The following is a 22,953-nucleotide window of genomic DNA, read 5'->3' on the forward strand; positions in this document are numbered from 1 at the left end:
TAGGGAATAGAGATTGAGGAAGACAAGAGGGCTTTTAACGAGTCACAGAATTTCTGACTAACAATATGCAAGCACTAAAATAAATCCTTGTGTCTGCGCAAACAAAGATGATGGCCTTAAGCTGTGCTGGGGAGGTTCATGGTCACAGTTTTATGATTTTTGTTATTGGTATTCCACATAATAACATCATGGAGAGCACTGGGAGTTAAAGGGTTAATGCTCCAGTTTTGGGGACTGTCAGTATTTCTGGTGAGCTGTTTCTCTGAGTGGAACTACACATCCCAGGAGACTTCACTGTTCTTTTTCTGTTTTCCGTTCAGAGGGAAAGATAATGTGAGATGCACCTTCTACTGCTCATTTCTGTAGTTTGTGCTCCCTAGCCATCTCTCCTTCAACATTAGAGTACAGCTTTTGGCTTTGGACACTGTCTCTCTCATTTTATTTGATTTATTAGCCTTAATTCCAATTATGTTATATAGTGTTATCTCACATTCTGATATCATATCTAGTAAATTAGCTTTTCTCCCTTAACTTGTTGCCACTGATCTATTTTTAGGCACATCTCCCTACCTTGTTCCCAGGGCATGGGTCTACGTGTCCCCCCATCACATTTAGTCATGGAATTGGGCCAAACTGCCCTATAAGCCTTTGACAAGGTTGGATATTATGTAAAATTTATTCTCTGAATGAGTGATCAGGCACTGGAACAGGATGTCCAGGGAAGTGGTTGAGTCACTGTTCCTGAATGTGTTCAAGAAATGTGTTGATGCTGTACTAAAGGACATGGTTTAGTGGGGAGACACTGGTAATAGGTGAACAGTTGGACTGAATGATCTTGAAGTTGTCTTTCAACCTCAGTGATTTTATGGTTCTATGACATGAGAAAGAAGATTCATAGATTCAGTAATACATAATGTACTGAGAATTTGACTGCTCATTAACAAAGTCTGTATAGTATCTTTGCAAAAGCAGTAATGAAGCTTTGGACAGAAGTGTACCTAGTATCTTTTATCCATCACTGAATACTCTCATTTCTTTTAGTATAAAAATCCGAACAGGTAGCCCAGTTCTTCATGCCCATGACCTTGTTCTTGATTTTTCTTTTCCTGCCCCAGTCTTTGCAACACAGTCTAATTTACGGTTTTCATCTTCTGAATCTACAGCATTTGCACAGATCTGCTCACATCTGTTCACTGCTTCACTTGTACTGTATGCTGGTTTATGCACAGGGAGGTAATGCCACACTAGCTCCCCTGCTGTGATCTTCGTAACTGCTGTGGTTACTAATATCATCTATAGCAACAATAAATATCAGCCCAAGTACACAGCCATGTGGTGTTCTGTTATTAACTGTTTGGAAAGACAGAGCTGACCTTTCATTCCCACAATATTTGCAAACATCTAATCAGTTTTTCGTTTATTTTATTCTCATCACATTCTCCTGAAAAGCTCTGGCAAAGGTTTCAGTAATTCAGGCAATTTTTTGAAGGCCATTACAATTGCAATTGTACAGGGGTCATCTGCTTTGTAGTGTGACACCATTTCTACTTACAGGGCAGAAGAATAAAATGAAGCTCTTAGAATTATTTTATCTATGTACATGGTGTTTTAAGGTGAGATCTAATGGCGGAACAAACAACTGACAAAATGTTTTATAATCACTCAGCTATGAAAGAGACTATAATTAAATTTCACTGGACATTAAATGTTAATCCATTTATCACCATTTGCACAGGACTTGAGGAAAGATCTTAGACTGCTATTGCTGGTGGTTCCTTTCCTTTGAGATTTCACCCCATAATGATATTTGTCTGTCATCCTCCTCAGCTTCTCTCCACTCCCATAAAATAATGTTCCCAGATCCTTCTCCTTTTCAATTAGTTGTGAGGCATGGTTTGTGGGTATGGTTTCTGAACCGATGTGAGGCTATATATATATATATAATCCTACCTGCATTTCTGTTACGACTTTTAGCAACTAAAAGAAAGCTCTCAGTGTTCAAGGAGGTACTTTCCCATAAGATCACGTGGCAAGTGATTGACTGTTTACAGTATAGAGCAATGTCCAAACATTTTCTCTTTTTAACAAGGCCTTCTTATATAAGCAAACAAAAACCTATCTAAAAGAAAAAGTAACAAATCACTTCACCTTGTTCCTTGTTGTTTCTACTGAATTCCTCTCTAGTTACAACCCAGAAAATAGAGTTAGCAAGACTACCACTATTAGCAGACAGCATGGTTGATGTGGACTTGTACAACTGACTGCTTAGAAGTCAGTAGAAAGTGTGTTAATGGCAGAACATTCAGCCCACTTATGATGGAGCACAGATAAGATTTAAAGCATGATTAGTGAGATTAAAAGTGAGAAAAATATTTTGGCAAAGCTCTATCCCCATTAGCTCAAAGGCACAAGCCTACCTTGCTTTCCAGTCTGAAAATTGTTCTTTACCATCAAAGGACAAAACCCAGTAATCTTCTATACAAAATTTATTTCCCACTTCCTACACCTAAAGCCTGGGTTAATGTTGAATGTTTACTAATAATAAAAGAAACGGATTCATTGAAAGAATCACATAAGTTAGATATCTATTTCAAGTTTTACTATGGCTGGCAGCCAAAATAAAATGTATACATCTGCTTCAAAGTAGAATTTGAAGGATGGAGAGAACTAGGGAAATCTAAATCTCTCCACAGAGAAGCAAGAAATCTGTTGACTTTTAAAGTCTTCAGCCTACAAAGTAAATGTTGAGCTAACTAAACTCAACATTTTCCTACCTCACAATTTACCTTCAGCCTTATTTTTTAAGAGCACACTTTCATCACACCTGAATGAGCTATTTGTTTTAATAAAAGAAAATGGTTTTATTCGATTTTACATAATTCCTATTGGAATACTTCTTTGGTATGATCCTCACTTTATTCTTTTTTTCTGACTTAGAATAGTGTTCATTCACTGCTGTTGTTGCAAAGAATCACTTCTTAGAAAGCTTATGTCAGACCTTCATCTTGACACTGATTTTTCTTTTGAATTGAAATCCAAAAATGTTAAAATCCAAAAGTGAAATAAAGTGTAATTACTACATTCTGAAGTACCTGAAATAAGTTTTTTTTGTTGTTGTTTGGTTGTTGCTTTTTGTTTACCTCAATAATGTTCTCAGTCTGAATGGACGAGGGAGGGAAAACACATAGTTCTTCACAAACTAATACATGTGCACATACAAACCAGGATATTAAATAAACATGGATTCAGGATTTAACAATGATGATAGTTCTGTATAAAGTCATCCCTCTAGAGGTGAATTTTACAAAGAATTATCACTCTTGTGCATAGAAGCAGGGTGTACAACTGTGGAAAGATGGCTGATTAAGAAAAGTTATAATTATTTTTATAAGTTTCATATTTTTGTCATATTTTGGTCATTTTAAATGTATGGTAAATACTGACAGTATATGCAGTTGTTCAGTCCTTTGTGTTGTTAGCTGATTGTCTCACATCTTCTCTCCTAAAAGAAAAAAAAACAAAATTCCTTTTAGATAAAAAACAAATAATTTTCAATACAGCAGTTCTCTTAGCCTTGGTTTCACTTCCTGATGTAGCTGCTAACAGACAGCTGTGTCTGGGATGTACCAGCTAGTTCGAAAATTCATTTCTGAGGCTACTTATACAATCTTTTAGTCATAAAACTCCTACTCCTTATCTGATAATATATCCAAGTCTGTATCTCAAAATATAGTCTAAAAATGGTCAAGTTGAACAGCTTGACTATCTTGATCATACAAAGGTAACTGCAGTGAGGTGTTTAAAGCGAATACAGTAACAAAAGTACATCATATTACAGCTTGCTTTCCAGGCAAAATGGTTGTGGGTTTTGGTTTGTTGTTTATTTTATATATATATATATATATATAAAAATATATATAAACTTAAAAATATGCCCTGAAGAAATTCATGACCCCTTCAAGGAGAACAGTGAGGCTGCTCCCTAAATATGCTTCCCATGCAATTTCTGAGCACCTGTAAGCAAAGCAGTCAAGTTACTAATGTGTACAAGGCTATAGAGAGTCCAGGGTTCAGAAGGATATTGAAATTGAAGATTGGTAATTCAGTATTATCCCTACACCATAACCTTCCATCCTGGGTTATTCTTTGACACCTTTGGCAGGACAGCTATGCTGCTGAGTGAATTGGCAATGCTGCCCTCTAGCTCACACCCAGATACATAATTCTCTGCTAGCAAGGCACTCCGGGCTTTCCACCGTGAGAGTACTAACTCCTTGGTAGCCTTCCTCTGCCCCCTGAAGTCTCACCCATGCATTGCCCTGGTACCCAGCTGCTTCTGCGGTTTTTATCCCTCTGCAGCTCCTTGCACTCCCTTTCCTAGTCTCTCCTGGCATAAAGAACATCTCTGGGGGAAGGAGGGCAAAAATTATTCAAGTCCCCAGAAATGTTCATTACTTGATTTTGCATCCTCAGGCTGCTCTGAAATATAAAGCGAGAAGACACAGTAGCCAGATAAAATCCCCAGCCTCTTCACAGAATGTTACTTGAAAAGCACATTAAATTTCCTTGATCTTGACTTTTCCTTTTTTAGAAAATAAGAAGGCCAAAAATAGACTTTCTGATTACAATGTGAAATCTATAAAGGGAATGCTTATTAGTCTGTGTAGCTCTGCCAGCCCAGAGATGAAATGAGTCATAAAAGTGTCAGAATGTGGCACCTACTGCTTTTTCACTGCTCTGACAGAAGGAGACGGTTATTATCATCTGCATGATGTTCTAGTGGGAGAACACCTGACACACGAAGCCATTGCTACCAAAAGGTCACCGGCCTTTGGCCAACGGTTTCAAAGACAACTGAAACAGAGCACACGAGACACTTCCTTGTTATGCTGGGTAGACAAATATAAGTCATCTTCTTAATTAAACAGAGGAAGTGAAGAAGCTAGGACCTCAGTGCTGATCCCTGAAATAAGTGCTTCACCAGTTATTACAGCAATGCCAGGATTTCAAGATGGAAGAGGGAATTGATGTGTCAGATGATGGAGGATTATGGGTATGAAATGTACTTCATCAGCCTGAACAGTAATATATCAAGCACAGAAACTGCACTTTGGTATACTCAGATTAAGTCTTCGTTGTTTATAAAAACTAAAAATAAGTAAGTAAGACATTTCCAGTAGGAAGCATAACATCTCTATTTTTCCCACAGGAAATAAGCTTTACTTGACAGAGAGCAGTGGCTTTTAGGAAAAAGAGAAAAAAGTGCAGACATAAACCGTATGTACTGAGGCATGAAGTCATATATTTAGAAGACTACAACTACCAGCACAGGAAACTGTTCTCCAGACCCTGTTTTAGAACAGACCCATAGGAATATAGCTCTGGAAGGAGGAAATATTTCCTCCAGAAAATAACTATGTAATTTATGGGTATACTGCCACATCTAAGAAAATGTGCCTGTGTGTTGGGGGGGTAGGGGAGGAGGGGAGGGATTAAATTTCCAGTGAAAGGAGCAGGTAAGACCACACTGGGCAAGGGATCTGGAGTAAAAAAGGCCAACAGAAAAGCTCTTTCTAAAGGCTTTTCTGAAGTCAGCAACAGTGTTCCACTTGTGCTACGGAGCTGAAAGCTAAGGTACGATATGTTCAGCCTCATATCAAGGCAGAAACTAATATCCAGCTTTCACAATGACTGGGATTGTGTGCTTCTTTCTTACTGCTATTGCTTTGTAACTTGTTACATTGCAAATAATGCTTGTATTGGCGTGACATAGTGGGAGAATTTCCTGCATTACTAATGCTGGAATCTATGGGAATGGTTCTTTTGTTGTATTAGTACTGCTCGGTTATGATGCTATTAGCCTATCCATTATCTTTTTCTTAATTTGTAAAGATGAAACCTGGAGAGAAATACACACCTGGAGAGGCGAAGGGGATGACCCTGTATTATAGAATGATTACCTCTCTTTCATTCCACTAATCAGTATTTTTAAAATGTGACCATGCATCACTTGAGACAAAGGTGCATGCTAAGAGAGCTGACCTTGATAGCTTATTCTGTTTTCCAAGCAGGTGTTCCACTTGGGCTCTGTATCACGCACTGGCCATGCGGATATGGTGTATGGAAAATACACTTTAGACTCTGAGAGGAATAAAAGCAGGAGAGAATCTGTGATGGGTGAGAAAGGTAAAGTGCGCTTTGAAGCAGGAGATGCTCTGCTGGCACTCCCAGTCGCATCCAGCACCAACATGTTCTGGCACATTTGCCCATTAATATTGGTTCTATCTGACATGCAGCTTCATAAAGTTGTTTGACCCCTTAGGGATTTATTTCTAGGGCGCAGTAAAAATGTCTATGAATTTCCAAAAACTGGCTTCTCTTTTGATGGGGAGCTTTTGGACAAAATCTGGGGAAGCTTCTATTGCTGAAGAAAGAACAGCTGCTAAACTTTTGTCTGTTTGGCACTAAGTAATGGACGGGCTTAAACAAATTCAACAAGGAAGAATTTCTTCTGACTGTTCCTTATTGCCCTCCCTGTAATCCTTGTTTAGCTGCTGCTTCTTGGTACGAAAAACAGCTCCTGCCCAGTCCGGATTCAATTCAGGCAGTCAATGTCCCACTGAGGCCAATAGGGTCACTTCCATTTCTGGTTTGGAGTAATCCAAGGAGAGAACTCGTGTGCCCCCACTTTGGCCACCACCCAGTCAGTGCTGCTGACTGACAGCACCGTGACTCTCATTCCAACAGGTGTTACAGGCCCCCTAGGGGATGGGCATAGCACCCTCTTATTAGGATAATATTCTGTTACACAGATGGGACTTTTTGTTTTACCAGGACTTGTAGATGCTGACCACACTGGAGTGATTAAAGTAATGGCATGGACACCCTCACCCCTTTTGCTTTATTCCCAAAGGCCAAAAAGAAGCATGATTGATCCCTTTTTCATTCTTTGACTGAGCCTGGCAACAGAGACCGAACTGTGAGACATTTCCTATTGATAGATTTACACAGAGATTTGTTATTTCATCTTTAAGACACTATCCACATGTGGACAACTGATTAAAATGAAGACTGGAGCAACTCAACTTTAACATTTGCTATAGTGTTATAATTGCAAGACTTGACTCTTAGGGACACTGTCATCATTTAGGTCAGACAAAATGATTATGAGAAAAGCCAGCTGAGTGATGAAACATCTAACACAGGCACTGAAAGCCAGTGACAGTAACTGCCATTGCATTATTACAGATGATGATAAATCATGTCATCAGTGATTTTATGACCTCAGCAAACTCAAAAGGTGGGCCCATGTGTATCTAATGAGATTCAACAAAATAAAGCACAAGGTTTTGCACTTCAGTCAGGATAATCCCAGATATGTATACAGAATAGGAGAACTCCTTGAGAGTTCTGCCCTGCAAAGAAGGACGTGGCGGTCCTGGTGGATGAAAAACTGAACATGACCAGAAGTGTGTTCTTGCAGCTCAGAAGGCCAACAGTATCCTGGACATCATCAAAAATGGGGTGGCCAGCAGGGACCCCTACTCTGCCCTCATATGGTCCCATCTGGAATACTGCATTGAGGTTTGGGACCCCAGTACAGGAAAGGTGTGGAGCTTTTGGACAGGATCCAGAGTACCTCTCCTATGCAGACAGGCTAAGACCTCATTGCAGCCTTCCAGTATTGAAGAGGGGATTATAAGCAGGAAGGGAATCAACTTTTAACAAGAGTAGAAAGTGATAAGACAAGGAGGAATGGTTTTAAGCTCAAGGAGAAAAGGTTTAGATTAGATGTCAGGAAGAAGTTCTTCACAGATAGAGTGGTAAGATGCAGGAACAGGCTGCCCAGAGAGTTCTGTGGATGCTACGTCCCTGGAGGTGTTCAAGAGGGGGTGGGATGGGGCCCTGAGCTGACTCAAGTGTCATTCACCCATTTTTCTCCTGGAGGTGGTCAGAGGAATGAAGTGAAGCCCATAGCTAGTATGATCCTGGCTGCATGCAAACACAGTGTGGCTTGATGCAGTGCAACCAAACTGATTTCTTTGAATTTATAACAATGATTCAAATTGTTATGACTCCTGACGGTGCCAAGGAGTCACAAGCACACATGCAGGTACATATAAAAACACTACAGCATCATCAGCGTATACACATCAACATTCTAAAAATTTCTGAAAAACAAATATTTTGTGTGCACACAGATGCTTCAATAACATTTTTAGGAAGCACGAGAGGGGTCTACTTCATCAGCTGGCTGAGAGATCAGAAAATACAAATACAGATAGCTAGTAAACAGTAATTACAGAGCTGGATACATCTAATAAAGAAATGCAGAACTTGAAATGAAATGACATGCATATGGATGGATAAAGTGGAAAACAGATTCAACCCAGAATGTTAGACATGCTTGTTTTTTTTTCTCCATTATGTAATTAAATACAAGTCATTTACAATCATACTTACTTTGGGGTTGAAGAAACACAATGTGGACTTAAGACCAACTGTGAACTTCAAATCTTTAAGTCACGATGATGATTCACTCAAGAAAAGAGTACTAATTTTCTCACTGAGGAAAACTACTTCAAAGGTTATCTGGATTACATACAAACAGACAGTTGTGTGCATTAGAAATTCTTGACAGTTTTCTTTCACTAGGATGGCCTGGCAGTATCTACTACTACTTTCTATATGCTGTTTCCTTTTAGTGGTTATTTAAAGAGAGACAAGGAAGTATTCCTCTCCTCATATGATCACAGCAATTGGGTCTTCTTAAAATACAATCCTGCTATGAATGACAAGGAACATAGTCTGCCTCTCTAGGGTGAAGGAGAGGATGTTTTTGATCCACACTCATTACCCACCAGTTGAGTCTGCCTCCTGTAAGCTGGACTACTGGATGCTGCCCCATAATATGATGGTTAAACATATGTTCAAACAAGGAATGTACATTGCAATGTTAAGAATTCATTTTGATGCAGTCTCTTCCAGCTCTGCCAATGTACAGGCCTCTGCCTCACAGCTGTAGCATTTGGAACTACTGGCTTCACACACCATTCACCTTATCTTATTATTTTATTATGCAGAACATCATCAATGCTGTATTAACTTTCAAAAGTCCTTCACAGGCTCCCAGACACTGGAGTTACAAAAAAATCTTATCTGTTACTAAGTGCAGAAACACTTCAGGAATTTGTAAAAGATGACAATATTTTGAGAGAGCCTACACTTCAGTATTTGCTAAGCTGTAGCAGAAACACAAGATATGTTTAGGCACAGGCAAATAAAATCATTAAAAATGCTTCAGTGCACCTCTGTAAGAAGTAATAATTGAATTCCTTACTTCAGCTAGCTAGATTATTATTTTATCCAGCATGATCCACTTATAAAGCTAAATACAGAGGGCTTGGTTATTGCAGCTGTTTCTGGTTCTACATTCATGAGGATGATCAAGATAGGTAACAGCACAGTCTCTCTCAACAGCAGGAGCTACCTTTTACATTCTCCCCTTTAGCAATGGAAGAAAGAAGCCCATCTTCTAAGCTCTCAGCTAGCCATTTGTCCCAGATATTTGTTGTAAGATAGCTTTTGATTTTATTTGATATCCTGCCATTTAATGTCTACATTTTTTTTCCTAATCATCTGCCAGGTTGCTCAGATATTAGTTTTATCTGCATTCAGCAGGAAGTGTCTAGCACAGAAAACTTAATGAGGACAAAGTTAATCCATGTGAGCAAAGTGCCTACCAAGTCAAACAAGGCATTCAGGTGTGTAACCATATGACTGTCTGTCAAACGAAAACTAAAGTAAGATTGGTATGAAATTTCTTGCAGTGATGCTGCAGCATGTGTCTGCAGGACCTAGAGAAAAATAAAATCTGTAGGAGACAGTTAGATAGTGTCAACACTTCCACGTTTTCACACAATAGTCTGAATATATTTTAAGTGCTTCTGTACTGAAAACATGTGTACCTAAAGTGTGTATAGATTTACAGTATTTTTTGCAAAGCCTGAAAAGCTACTTTCCCTTTGCCAAACAAAACTCACATCTTCTAACATCATTTTGTTTTGACAGTATAATCTACTCCCAGTGAAATAAAAGAATACCTCATTCCTTTTGCTAGCATATTCATGGCCACTTTATTCATAAAGCTGAAAGGAAAATTCTGGCTGACAGATCTAAACAACTGTAAAAACAACACTCAGCCCAGCACAAGGCTATTTTAACTGTAGAGGTAATTACAGGCTGTGCAAAACTTGTACATGGTGACTGTCAGCAGAAGTGCACCAGCAGGAATGCACATGGGCAGATATTACAGTTAGGGCTTTCATTACCTGAGTGTTCTTTTTAAAGAATATGCTCAGATACTGCAACGCCTTTAGCATAAGAAAGGAAAAGCCTCTCATTCTTATCCAGTTCTTCTCCAACTTGCTATTATCATTACATTACTATCTTAGGCTATTGTAATACACCCTTCAATTCCAAAACACTATAACAGATCAATCCAGTCAATTCCCAAGGAAAATAGAATGTATCTCAGAAATATTTCTAGGCAAAGGCAGAAATGGAAATAAATGAAAGCTGGCAAAAATTAGGAAGAAAATTTAAAAAAAAAAAAAAGTTAAAAAAAATATGCTCGTGTTTTACATCTCTGTGGACATTAATACAACTTCTGCAAATAAGTAAATAAGTAAATGGGAATTCTGGACATAGTAAAGTCTGTAAACTCCATTGGTCTACCATCTGGTGGTGCTAAACTGATTCTTCTCTTCATGGGATCAGAGTAATGGTGTCGCCTTGCCTATAGCTCTGGATAAGTACATACTCAAATTTAATGCCTTCACCTCCTCTCACAGTACTGAGCTGCACAAGTCGGCAGGCTCTGTCACAGCCGCTTTACAATACCTCTACACAGCTTAACTTAATATCAGTAGATCCCATCAGGCAGTAGCTGGCATCTTCAAATTGCTCCAGCCTGCTCCAAGAGCCATCTGCAGGCTTCTTTGCGAATTACAAGCCTACTCAAGTGGCAGCTGTTCAAGGAGTATGAAAGCGTTCAGTCTTTGATGTATTTCTTTTAAACTGTTTGAATCGCATTTAGCGCTCAGACAAGCGCTCCAGAACAGCCAAGCTCCTTAATAATAGTCTGAGAACAGTGTTAGCAACTGATCATTCTAATTGCATTCATTACACTTGTAACCAGTGCCTGAGAGATCCTGCTCTCTGAGTTAAGGTGCAGGCTTCCTGTAATTTCATCCACATTTCCAACTAATTTCTTCCTAAACAGTTCTGTAAAATTCTGTTTTTCAATTGTAAGTTTTTATCAGTTATCAATATTGTTCATATAGATTTATTATATACATTACAGCTTCGGTTTACTAATATTGGCTGCTGCATGTAAGAGGAAGGAGTGAATGCTCTTTTTATATCCAGTATTAGAGATCTAAGAGAAGGAAAAAAAAATGCAGCAGTAATTTGAAAAAGGTATATTCCATTCTGTTTTAACCTGTGTAAAAACAGCAAAGTTTGAACAAAAGTTTTATATTAGCAATAGTATGGGGAAGTAGGTATTTCAGCTTCATAAAGACACTGTAGGTATATCATCCATTGGTAGCAATTTGAAAAGTAGAGCTCTCTTTCTGAAGGTTCATCCCTTACAGTATCTTCTTGAAAGCTTATGTTGCTTCACCCAGCATATAAAAAGTCATTGGCTTTGCAAGAGCACTCTCACAACTGCTGTATACAATAACACATCATTTCTCTCTACTGTCTGGGACCTCTACTGTGTCAGTCAGTGACTTTTCCTGTTCTCTTGCAGAGTTCTTTCTCCAACCTCTGCAGCCCTTCATCCTGTTGTCTGAATTTTTTGTATGCTGACTTCAAAATCTCACACTTTCTAGTCTTTCTGAAGTCCCTTTCTAAAAAAAAAAAACATCAGTTAGGCAGAGTATACGAGAAACTGATGCTGATTTATGGCTATTTGTAACAATAAAGTACATTTCCTTTTACTCTGTGAGGGATGTACATTGAAGAGATATCTCTGAGACAGCTCTGCTTTTTATGTCAGTCAAAAACCAACGCCTGCTGGCTAACTCAGCTACTTGCCAGCAATACTGCAAAGGTGATTTATCCTCACTTACATATCATACTGATCACATTTCACACCTGTATCCCTACCCGAACAAGTTCAAGAAGTGCAGCTCCATCACCTATCAAGAGTCCAACCAGAGAGTGCCAGAGATGTTTTTCATGCTGAACCATGCACAAAAACAGCATTTTGCAATGAATTCAAAGAAATTTTTGGGCAGCATTTCAAGGTGTCAGTGAATTTCCAATCACAGCAGAAATCCTACTGCCTCAACTGATGCATTGTTATTATCTACAAGTATGAACATCTTCTCTTTCTTGGGCCAATGCTATTTCAGACATTCAAACCCCTAGATATTTTCAGCTGCATTTCCCCAGTTAACACTACTAAAGCACTTTAGCATCTGCTTTGGAATTATGTGAAAATATTCCATATAAAAGCACACTTAAAAGAAAGTTTAAATGAGAAACATTCTGCATGAGGGTCAGTGAGGAAACTGTTAAGTTTTAAGTTCATTTCCAGCTTTGAGAGTCTCTAACATCAAAGCTGTGAATCTCACCTGAAAAACAGTGAGAGAGGGATTCGAGTCTGCCTTCCAAATCCTATTAAGTGTGTGGTTTCAGGTGTCAGGTAGTGGCCTCTTTTCACATTTAGCACAGAGGTAGATTCAGCTTCACCTCATATATACTCTACTCACATGAATGCATATCAGACTCTCTGCATTTCCAGGCTCTGGGATAGATGTTATCAGTAAATACAGGGATGCTTTGTCGGGGAGAGAAAAGGAGAGTACTGAATTTCAGAAGCATTTTGCATTAAAATTCTGCTGTGAACAAGTTGCAGAGGAAGAATACAGAAGTGTAAGAAAATTTCCTTGGTTAGCCAGCCAATAGAGTTCAAACTATTGAAAATGTGAGATTTCAGCCAATATTTAAAATATCTTTCCTTTTTTTTAATTTCAAGATTACATGAAGATATTATTTAACTTAACATTTAAGTATAACCTGACCTACAAAGTCTCATCATCACAAGCCACAAGCACATTTCTCTTAAATACTTCTGGGAACGAGTATCCCATAACTTCCCTGGGCAGCCTATTCCAATAACTGACCACTCCCTGTATGTAGGAATTCTTCCTCATGTCCAATTTGAATCTCCCCTGGCACAACATGAAAACATTTCCTTGCATCCTGTCACTTGTTATCTGAGAAAAGAGACAAAAGAGCTCTCCTTGCTCTTTGTAGACAACAAATTTCCCCTCAGCATCCCTTTCTCTAGACAAAACAACCCGATTTTCCTCAGCAGTTTCTCATAACTTTATTTACTTTAACCAATTTATTGCTCTGCTCTGCACAAGCTGGCGTAACTCAATATCCTTCTTGTTGTGAGGGTCCCCAAACTGAACATAATATTCAAGTTCCAGCAGCTCAGTAAAAAATCATTTCCCTAATCCCACTGACTACATTATTTCTGAAAAAACACCGGGGCACCATTGGCCTACTTGGCCACTGGGGCACACAGCTGGCTCACATTCAGCTGCCTGTCAACCAACACTCACAGGCCCTTTTCAGCCACTCTTCCCCAGGCATATACCACAGCATAGAGCTGCTGTGACCCAAGCAAATAACAAAACACTTATCCTTGTTAAATGCCATACAACTGAAAGTGACCCACTGATCCAATCTATCCACATCCCTCTGCAAAACTTTCCAAGTCTTGAGAGTATATATACTTCCACTTAACATGGAACCACCCAGGAATTTACTGAGGGTGTACTTGATTCCCTCATCCAGACCATTAAATGTATATATGTGTGTATTTCTTATTTCTTATTTCTATTCAACAAAAAATACTGTCCATGTATAATAACATCATGAGACCCCATCACAAATTTTGCACACAGTTCATGATATATATATATATATATATTATATAATATATATATATATTTGTCAAATATATATATATTTGACAAACAACAACAACAAAAAAAAACAAAACACAACAATGATGAAAGAATCAGAAGAAATTAAAAAGCTAGTGGGACAGCAGAGAGACCAGTATAATCAAACATTACCAAATAATGGGTATAGGCCAAAATAAAATAAAATAAAAATATTCCCTATTCCACATAGTACAGAAACCTATGGACATCACAGTAAACTACAAATAGGTTTTAAATGGGTTTTTAATTGTTAGAGTGCATTTACTACCAGCCTAGTAGGCTTACTGTATACTGCAGAATTCTCTGCTGAGAAATGCTGTAGGTCATGGAGTTGTAATAAAATCCAAAAAGAAACTGTGCAAATATATTGGAAAATTAAATGTTTAAATAAAGAAAGAGGGGGAAAAGCACAAACCATAGTATATAGGAGCCAGAACTTCATTCAGCCTCAGAGAGCTGGAAAAGCACACTGAGAAGGTATCTCTGATTTCTTCCCTGTCTTTCTCAGCTTTTCTTAAGCACTGTCCACTTTCAGGGGCAGAATACAGATGCGGCTGGAAAACAGCCTAATTCAATACTTGAGAATGTAAGCATATCTTGAAAAGTTTTACTGAATAAAGTACATAAGAAAACTCTGAAGTAGAAGAAAGATGATCTTACACACTATGTTCTTAGACTCACTCACAGTACCCCGGAAGCTTGCTTAGAAAATTTTATTTAATGTAGTTTACAAAAGAGCTGGGGGGGGGATAGTTGGATTGAAGGTACTCTGAAGAGTTGTTAACATGTTCAAAGAGAAGACTTACAGGAGTGAGAAGCAGAGAGCTGTCAATAAGATAAACAATGTTTTAATTTGAGAACAAGGCAAGGGATACATAGAGTGGTCCACAGGATTCCTATAAAAGTTGATTCAGTATTCTGCAAGACTATTAGTTGGTCTGAGCATCATTCACACTTAATTGTTGCATCACCTGCTGAGGTTTGGTCTTATTAGCTAGCTATGGGCAACAAACTATAAGTTTCACAGCAATGAGTAGCATTTTGAACAGGCCTTGTCAGCTCTAAGAAATGTAATCATTTCAATTAACACCATAACATGTTAATGATAGGCTTGTGATAATTCCATGTGCCTCAGATTTCTGAATAAAAGGCCTACAACCAGGATGTAAGACTCAAACTTTATTTCTTACTTGAACCAAAGTATTTTGATGAAACCTGTTGACTACAGACGAGCCACTACAGCAACATACTAATATGGCCACAGTGCAGATGAGGTGACATCCAGGTGCAAGCCAGTGTTCCTGCAAAGCAGGCCTAGATCATTTATCTCCCACCAAATGTTTCCTTTGTACCTCACAACAAAAATTCTTGCCTGTTCTAAAGAGGCAAAGAGAAAACATAACATGTATCTCAATCTACTCCATTTTGCATTTCTGTCAAGATGAAAGAGTCATGAATTACATTATTCATTAGTGAATAAGAACTGCATTGGCTGCATGTAGGCAATTCTACTGCTGTTCCTCACCTTCACAATTCCCTCTGTGAGAGACAGACCACTGATGTATTCCTTTTCTCCTATTGATCTGGTCCCAAAAGAAGCTACAGAGCAATAAGTTGGATTTATATCTTCATAGATCAATTATAAAGGATACTATGTAATACCAGGGACACCTTACAGAGCTCTGCAAACTACCCTGACTTTTACAGCCTTATATTTTACAGTTGGATGTCAAGAACAGTAACAATGTAGTACATCATTAGAAATAGAAAAATTGCATTTAAAATTTGTTGCTGACCATTCATCCACAAATGCAGCCATAATGTAAATGAAAAAGCACTGCTTGCTTCACCGCAAGTTATGTCGGTGCATTTCTCCATTTACACGTAACACAAATATTGTTCTACCTTTTTTTTACAAGTGCAAATAAAATTATCATTATCACTACTAAAAATAAAACCCTAAAAACAAATCTTATTCTTTATGCTTTCGTTAACATATTTGAAACAAAAACAAAAGGATGCTGCTTCTAGAAGGTAGAAATTTGCCTTCTTAATCAGAAGTCAGGGAATCACCCTCCGCTGCTATTGCTTTCCAGCCTTGTCCATGCTCGTTTCAAACAGCTGAGGTCACAAAAGCTAATTCTAAAATTGCCCCATTTGTCAAATGATAATTAGAATTATACTTTTATGTAATATATCTTAGAAAAGACTTGTCTTCATTCAGAGACTAGCCCCTATGAACTATAAAGGTAAAAGAGTCAAATGACAGTTTAACACTTCTCTTTCCTATCAGACTTTACTAATGCAACTAAGACACTTTTCACTTACATGCGGTTTATGTAGCAATGTGGATATTAAAATTTGTATCTTATTTAGACATCTCCACATTTTATGGAAATTACATAGCTTTGTAAGAAAAGCATTATTACTTTATTGACTTAGGAACAGTAGCACATCCTTTCTGGCACAGGTTCTGCACTGGCCCCGTAGGGAGCAGACATGGAAAAAAATAAACATATCATTTATGGCAAGAATACAAATGCTTAGACTAATCTCCCACTTCATCTTGCAATGGAGCCCATGTGGATACTAGAGCAAGAATCATAAGACAAAAAGAGAGGACAATGAGAAACACTGCAACCCACATATGAACATAACTGTTAGTTTGGGCCAACCACCCCTATAGCCACACCACTACCAGTTCTGTTATTTGCCCAAAGCAACAAAACATTTCTGAGCCCAAATCAGAGCACACAGTATCTCAGCACCTCAACAGTAGCCCATTACATCTCTCTTTTTGTTTTCTTTTGTTTTTATGCAATAAGAGTTAACAGAAAGCTAACACTGATGACATGGAAAACACCTAGAAGAAATACACGTGACTACGGGACTGAAAGCAAACAGAATGATTTGAATAACTACAGTATAAACTGAATTCTTAGGCATATTCAGTTGAGTTTCCCATATATCTCATCCATTAAGCAAAGATGCCCAAAAACTTCGTTGAACTTTGATAGGAGATTTGAATGTACACTGGTTTAGCTCTCATTTAAAGAACATTTGCCTATGGGAGTATTTAAAACATTACCTATAGATTCATTTCCTTCAACAGAATAAGTCAACTCCTGAATAAAGCTAGAATAAAAGCATTTTTGGCCTCCAGTAAGGAAAATCTGAAAACAAGCAGAGAAAGACCTATTCTTCTTCAGCTACCCATATGCTGCAGGAGACTGACCTTACTATGACATTTTCTGTGTTGCAACAATTTGTCGGAGTGAGTATTAACAACAGCAGTCCTTGCCTGAATACATCACATTTCAGGGTGATGCATCTCAAAGATAATTCGTCTCCACATACATTTGACTGCAGTACCAGAGAGCAGAGGTGGGCACCTGTAATCAGTGTGGAGGAGTAACATAAAAAGTCATTCCAAATATGGCTGTGTTCTGAGCTCTTGGTGTATGAAAAAGCAGCTGGGGATTAAAGATGTAACATAAAATCACATGAATTTCGGTGGGACCAGAAGGAATTAAAAACAAACAAACAAACAAAAAAAAACCTCTCAACAAAATAATTCAATGTTCCTTAATTCTGTGCATGATTCTCTTGCTAAAAAATTCTCATTAACATTTTGTATTTCTTAATTGGACTATTTTAAATATAATAAAGACATACAGCTTATTAACATTGTTTGGAGGGAAATCTTTTTGCAGAATTATTGTTTTTCCAAAGTATTTTAAAAAAGGACTCAGGTTGGACATATTGCAATACATTCCATTTTTTTAAAGACTATTTCCTGTTTTTGAACCAGACAGACTTCAGCTAACTTGATAATTTACCTCCAGAAGTGAACCCTGAACCCTTCTACTTTTTTTTTTTTTTTTTTTTTTTTTGGGGGGGGGGGGGGGAGGAAGTATTTTTATATTAAATATTTCAAAATTCTCTAAAATTGAAAGAAGTTAAAACACTTTATAAAAAAGAATATTAAATAAAATTCTAAACACATTTAGAACTGAATTGCTTATACCCATCTCATGGAATTACACTGTCACAGAATTATAGGGTCTGGAAGGGACCTCTGGAGCCCAACCCCCAGCTAAAGCAGATTCCCCAGAACAGGTTGCACAGGAAAGCATCCAAGTGGGTTCTGAATATCTCCAGAGAAGGAGACTAAAAATCTCTCTGGGCAGCTTTTTCCACTGCTCTGTCACACTCAAAGTAGAGAATTTTTTACTTATGTTCATATGGTACTTCATATGTTCCAATTTGTGACCATTAGCCCTTGTCCTGTAGCTGCATGCCACAAAAAAGGAGCCTGTCCCCACTTGATTACCTCCTGTTAGATATTACATAAGCACTGATAAAATCCCTTCTTGGGATTTTACCAGGCTAAACAGCCCCAGGTCTCTGATTTTTCTCACATGGGAGATGCTCCTGGCCCTCTGCTGGACTCACTTTAGAAGTTCCCAGACTTTTCTGAATGAAGGAGCCCAGAAATGCTCCAGATGTGGCCTCACCAAGGCAGAGTAGCAGATGAGGATCACCTCCCTGACACTGCTGGCCATACTCTTTTTAATGCTCCACAGGATACCAAGAGGGCCACAAGGGCACACTGCTGGCTTATGGCCAACCTGTAGTCCACTAGAATGCCTAGGTCCTTTTTAGCAGTGCTCCTTTGCAGTAGGTCAGCCCTTAACCTGAACTGATGAATTTTAGGGGGTTTCAAATAATTTAAAATGATTGTCACGATGTGGTGATCCAAAACAACAAAATAAGCAAAAATGAAGTAGATAAGTAATTAGTAGAAAATAATCAGCTGTTTTCATGTGTCTGTCATGTTTACAATAGATACCTCGTATGTTCTGGAAAAAAAGAGAAATAGCCCTACTATACAAAGCGCTCTTGACCCTGTTAACAATTTCTTTACTGCAAGTACTCTAGCTTCCACTCATAAAGAGGAAAAAGCTCTTAGTAAAGCAATCGTCTGCCTCCTGTCTGATCTGAAGTACTGTTCTTTTCATTTTCCCACACTTGGCCTTAATGTGATGTTATTTTTGCTTATTAGCAGAGCAGAGTCCTAGCCAGCTTACTAAGAATTCTTTTAAACTCAAGCCTCTTTTTACATATGTTCTTTTAAAGTGCACATCTTTTTTAACACACATAGAGTCTAATGAAAGCTGGCAACAAGATATGAAAGATGTCAATGGCTTATGGGCCAGTTCAGACCAGTTTTGGGAATACCTGGGGCAGAGGGACCCATGGATCCATGCCCCAGGAGAAGAAGAAGAAGGGGGGAAGGGATAAAAAAGGTAGGGAGGGATGGGCCTAAAAACAAAACAGAGGCAATGATCAAAGGGAGAAAAAAACTAATTTACTAAATATGATGTCAGAATGCAAGATAACACAATATAATACAATATAATTGGAATTGAGGATAATAGATCAAATAAATGTGAGAGTTTCCAAATCTGAAGGCCTTACTCTAGTGGCAAGGGTAAAATAGCTAGGGACCACACACTACAGTGATGAGCAGCAAAAGAAGGGGACAACTTGTGACGTGAGAACAGGTTTAACTTTCCCTCTAAATGGAAAACAGAAATGGAACAGTAAAAGTTAACTGAGATATGCCGTTCTTCTCTTCTCTCCCCAGAAAAATTGGCAGTCCATGGAACTGGAGCATTAACTCTTTAACTCCTGGTGCTCTATGTGATGTTAAGATGTGGAATACCAATAACAAAAATGACAAAACCATGACGGGGAGGAATTAAGGCTGTTTTCCTGCACAGGCACTCTGCTGCATCTGAGAAAAGAAACCATGAATTAGGTAACAGGTTGTTCTCAAAAGTATCTCAAGAGAGGATAAGAAAAAATATTTCATAGTTTAAAAGACAAACTGAATGCAAAGACTCTCCAAAGACTGTCTAGAGAAAAAATGTTTCCTGAACTTCTCAACCAGCAACAGCAGCATACAAAGCACTTTTGCTGTGAAAAAATTATATTCAGATGGGCAACTCCTAAATGCCTTTCCTACAGCAGAGTGAGATTTAAAACAGTTCAGGCTTCTGTTTGATTCAGACCATACCTAGAAGAGCAATAAGCATTGGCAACAGTCTGGCTCAAGTCCACATCACTAAGGGAAGAGAAGGGAAGGAAAGAAAATCTGCACATTCCATAAAGATGTGAGATAGAAGTTGTGGCATTTTGACTTAATTTTTCATGAAAAAGAAGCTAGATGTTTGAGAAATCCTTTTTCAGCTCATCACACAGATGTATTGCTTCTCAGTGCTCTTCTCTTCCTGGACAGCCAAGAATCTCAGGGTTAGACTGTACTACAGGTCTGGTACATTTGTGATTCACTTAGAGGCTTTGGATTAATTGAAAAGTGACTATTCCCAAATTCCTTTTTCATATTCCATGTCTAATCTATTATCTCCTCCCTGGGAAAACATAAAAAGAAAACTAGCAGTAGTTGAAGACTAATTTTCACTGTTATAATTGTCAAAAGCATAATAAATCTAGACTGTTGGTGTTTTCTGTTCTGCAACAGTGACAGTCATTTAAGTAACCATTTTAGAAATCTAAAAAAGAAAATGCAACCACTCCATATTTGCAGTTCATTAAACATCTTATTACCAAATACATTCTTTATTCATGGCCACAGACATCACCCAAAATACATTCACTTCCTGCTAGTCCTATTACAAAACTGAGAAAGCCTCAGAATTTATACTGTCCCTCCCACTTGGAACTGGTGGACTGAGCAGAAAAGTGAGAATATGAAACTGATAAAACACTTGCTAATTCTGACTCATGTTTTGTTTTATCATGATTGCTATTCACACATATTAATGCAAAGATTAAGCTTTGCTCCCATAAACATTCATATAAAGCAGACCTTTGCTGTATAGACAAGATCACTTCAAGCAAGCATCTATCTTTACCTGTGCAAAAACTGTTCTAATTTATAAATCACCAGCTTGTAAGTTCCAGACAGAAAAAGGGTGGCCAATACCGTATATTTTCCAATAGCCAATCACAAACTACATTAGAAAACTGAAAATGTTCCCAGCAAATAACATGCAAGTAATTGCAGAATACAGCACATTTGCACAGGCCTTCTCAAGCTCTCATATCAAACTTGAAGAGGGCTTATGAGAATAAAAACTCCTCAGCATCCGGAGACTGGCAGGTGCATAGCAATGGTCATCACTAATAGTCACAAGGAAGATTCTGTCCTGACAGGTAGATGCAGATGTTCCCATTTTCAAAAGCTAAGGCTTTGTCCATATACCACAGAGTTAATCAAATATTTTTTTTAACCATGTGGATTGTAGAAAAATAGTTGGCTGTAGTGAAACTTCCCAAGAAAAGAAACAAAATATTGTCTCATTTTGCTCTCAGCCACAGTTCCCCATGACAGTGGGACCCAGTCTCTGCTTATTTGAGAGTTACTGTATCTCAGTAATGAGGCAAAAATCGCAGCACTCCAACCAAACTTAACTCTCTTTTGATTCTATATTCATATTTCTAACTTTGATCTAGATTAAATCATTTGCCTTCGCTTGTAATTTTCCCTCAAAATCAAAACTTTTCACGTAGCAGACTTCTAAAGCCACAGTGAATCGTGATGCATACCCAGGTTGGGTTCATTTTCCAGTCAGGTTCTGAAGCACATGTGGCACTGTCAGGATGGAGCACCTTAAAACAAATCATGGGGAAGGAGTGAGTCAGATATGAGAACTCTTTTGAGTAGGGGGAGAATACAGAAAGAAGAGCAAAATTCAAAGTGGCAATGAGATGCAGAGAATTAATAACATGACATTCATTCTCTTATGGATACTTTAATGAGTGTCTTGATTAAATTGCAACCCTCTATCTAGTGTCATTTATTTAACAGATCTGTGTTTGTATTGAAAGCGCACAGAGGCATGAAACATAACAGTGTTGTTAAGGGACTGACAGCATTATTCCATAGTTAGTTCCTTTCTTTTTAGAATATAAATATATTATTGTCTATAGAGTGTATGGAAGATAACTTCCATATACAGCTGGTAAGAGAGCCTACCAGGGCAGGTGCTCCACTGGACCTGCTGTTCACAAACAGAGAAGGACTGGTGGGAGATGTGGAAGCTGGGAGCTGTCTTGGACAAAGTGACCATGAAAGATAGAGAACTCAATTCTTGGTGATGTGAGGAGTAGGGGCAACAAAACTGCTGCCTTGGACTTCTGGAGGGAAGAAGGCATCAAACTATTCAGGACACTGGTAGAGTCCCTTAGAATTCAGTCCTAAAGGGTAAAGGGATCCAGAAAGGATGATAGGTCCTCAAGAAGGAAGTCCTAAAGGTGCAGGAGTAGGCTATCCCCCTGCACCACAAGATGAACCAAGTTAGAAGAAGACTAGAGTGGATGAACAGGAAGCTTTTCCTGAGATTCCAGGAGAAGAAAGAGAACCTACTTCTTCTAAAAGAAAGAGAAGGGCAACTCAGAGAAAGTGCAAAGCATTTGTTAGGATATGCAGGGAGAAAATTAGAAAGGCAAAAGCCCAACTGCAACTTGACTCAACCTGGCAACAGGTGTAAAATACAAACATATTAAAAGTAAGAGGAAGCCCAAGGATAATTTCCATCCTCTGCTGGATGCAGTGTGGAACATGACCACTGAGGGTAAGGAAAAGGCTGAGCTTCTCAGTGTCTTCTTTACATCTGCCTTTAAAAGTCAGACCAGTTGTTCTTGAGGTATTCTACTCCCTGACCTAGAAGTCTTTAATGGGGAGTAGAATAAACTCCCCACAATTCAGGTAGAAACAGTTAGAGACCTGCTACTCCTCCTAAACTGCCACAGGTCCATGGGTCCAGATGGGGTCCATCCAAGGGAGCTGTGTGAGCTGCCAGAGGTAATAGCTAAGCTGTTTTCCATCATCTAT

The 22,953-nt window shown here is 38.4% G+C and overlaps 1 protein-coding gene across 6 annotated transcripts in view; it reads right to left on the reverse strand.

Moving 5' to 3' along the window:
- The window catches only part of HINT1 (histidine triad nucleotide binding protein 1), a 69,864-nt gene that overhangs the window by 31,556 nt on the left and 15,355 nt on the right, over positions 1–22,953 (reverse strand). For 2 of the 6 annotated variants that reach the window (XR_014939334.1, XR_014939333.1), the window contains exon 4: positions 3,445–3,502. The gene's annotated coding sequence lies outside the window, so the exon portion shown is untranslated. Of the gene's footprint in view, positions 1–1,405; positions 3,503–17,928; positions 19,831–21,665; positions 21,729–22,953 lie in introns of those variants that run through there. The other 4 variants (XR_014939332.1, XR_014939331.1, XR_014939335.1 and 1 more) reach the window with 4 other exon arrangements.

This window comes from Coturnix japonica, chromosome Z, assembly GCF_054131305.1.
Source record: "Coturnix japonica strain WE chromosome Z, WE-NBRP24, whole genome shotgun sequence".
NCBI lineage: Eukaryota > Metazoa > Chordata > Aves > Galliformes > Phasianidae > Coturnix > Coturnix japonica.